The sequence below is a fragment of the Palaemon carinicauda genome, chromosome 35, assembly GCF_036898095.1.
Source record: "Palaemon carinicauda isolate YSFRI2023 chromosome 35, ASM3689809v2, whole genome shotgun sequence".
Lineage (NCBI taxonomy): Eukaryota > Metazoa > Arthropoda > Malacostraca > Decapoda > Palaemonidae > Palaemon > Palaemon carinicauda.
Genome location: NC_090759.1, coordinates 51,049,069 through 51,051,568, shown reverse-complemented (window position 1 = coordinate 51,051,568; position 2,500 = coordinate 51,049,069).

The following is a 2,500-nucleotide window of genomic DNA, read 5'->3' as shown; positions in this document are numbered from 1 at the left end:
AACTACTTGATTTTCTTATGTTGGAAAAATTACTAACACCTAATTTTGGATTTGATTTATTAGCTTGATGGTTGTATGATTTTTACAAAATTTTCTTTCAACAATATATTTAACGTTAAAGAAACTAACTTTATAATTGAGTATAGAAAGGACCACTTTACGAATAAATTGATATTAAGCTGATTTTTTAAAATACGGTATTTATATAAATTTAGGGACCTGTCTGATTTTACAAGAACGTTTTCTACACCCAACGTTTTATATGCAAAAATAGAGAGAGAGAGAGAGAGAGAGGAGAGAGAGAGAGAGAGAGGAGAGAGAGAGAGAGAGAGAGAGAGGAGAGAGAGAGAGAGAGAGAGAGAGTTTATGAGGAATTTTGGTATCTGCTTCATAGACGGCGTTCGTTTCAATATTCTAGATATCAGTCATTTTTTTCCTTAAAACTAGAAAACGGACGTAGATTATCCATCCAATAGTATTTTCACTGTTCTTTTTATCTCATAGAAATTGAGTAGACATGAAAAACGAATTTTCATCAAAAATGGAAAAATGGCGCTACGTGAACACCAAGTGTAATTAATAAAAAAATTGCACAATTCAGCATCATTTTTATCATCTGAAAATATCGCCTTACTGATCTTCAATAATACAGTATTTTATAGTTAAAAGGGTAAGAGTGTTTCGACATATTACTGAAGAAAAATATAAGGTCATTCCGATTATCGGATCATCATAAACCCACTTTTTTCATTATATTTACTGTCATTTTTAAATGTCTATCATCACTTCCGACTCCCTTATCCATTTCCTACCGAGATTTCCTTATATAAAAACCATGATTTGTTCCATCTCTTCATGTTCAAGCAATTATGAAAATCTTATAAGATCCTCTGTCTCTATATCGAAATATTTCGCAAACCTTCCTATTATTCTCTGTCTCTTCATTCAAGTATCCTCGAAAATTTGATGCTGACAGTTTCGAGAATTCTAATGTCCCTCTGTTAAATTGCCAATCATCTTTTATGGCCCTCTTGAATGGTTTCCCCAGCTTTGGCAAATCCCCCTATTGTGATTTCATATTATTTTTATGACTGGAGTAATAAGAGATTCCATTATCTTTATTCTTTCGCTTTAAAGGGCAAATGTGGTGATTTTTTGTAAACGACGTTTGGAAATATATTCTAATATATATTTTTTTTTTCCGACGAGAATTTGAAGAGTACTTATACGTATTTGCACGTGTGGGCGGAATGGGCTCCCGGTCCCGACGCCATTTACCCCAAATTCATGACCCCATTTCAGTTATAGATTTGTGTTATATCTTTTTATATGTCATATTACATTTATGAAAACAATTGATTATGTCATTTCATTCTAGGACTTTATGTATCAGATTTTGTATCATTCTAAGGTCAGTCAAATATTAATAATGATATATTTCATTGGGTTTATTGTTCGGAATTTGGCATGTGGTGTATTTATTACAGTCCAATTTTTCAGTTATCGGGTAATATATATGTATATATATATGTGTGTGTGTGTGTGAATATCTGTTCATGTGTGTATATGTATATGTGTGTGTGTATATATATATATATATATATATATATATATATATATATATATATATATATAGATAGATAGATAGATAGATAGATAAATAGATGGACGGATATATGTATCTGTGTTTATATATATATATATATATATATATATATATATATATATATATATATATATATATATATATATAAATTCACAATCTTGACATCATAACCCCCAAAAGACTAAGTCCCTCCAGTACAGAATCCCGTTTAAATGTTTTTTTTTTTCTTTTTTTCATAAGTAACTATGATTCATTTGAATCTGCCTGTCTTCCAATGACCTTGGTTCAGACTTTCGCTCCGAATGCCTAATCTGTTTTATTTCCTTTCTTAATGTATTTCTAAGGTAGATATGATGCAATGTCTTGAAGGGCGATAACTGCATGTGGCTGAATAATTTGATATGGAAGATCTATCGTTGATCTGGCTTGGATTTTTACTTTATATGTTTTTTGGAGGGTGATTGTGATCCATTACTTTCGTAATCAGATTCTCTCCATTTTAGATGTTTAACAACTTTTATCTTTTACAGGTATGCTATTTACGCAAAAAAGACTTTTCTGATCCTAACCTTTACCATCAAATATCCTCATATCATCTCTTTTGATTTTGCTATTCTTTTTTTTTTTTTTTTTTTTTTTTTTTTTTTTTTTTTTAAGAAGAAGAAGAAGAAGAAGAAGAAGCGGATTTACATGTTTTTTTAATTTCGATAGGGCTAAGCGTTTCTTGTCTTTTAAGAAAACGTGAGAATAATGTGTGATGTTGCATTTTATAATATTTAGTTACATACATGGTGGATAACAGTAAAGTTAAGAGAACTATTATTTAAAAAGAGCTCAAAAGACGATGCTTGTATATCCAAATAGCTCATTTGGAAAGTCAAATCATCAAAATTT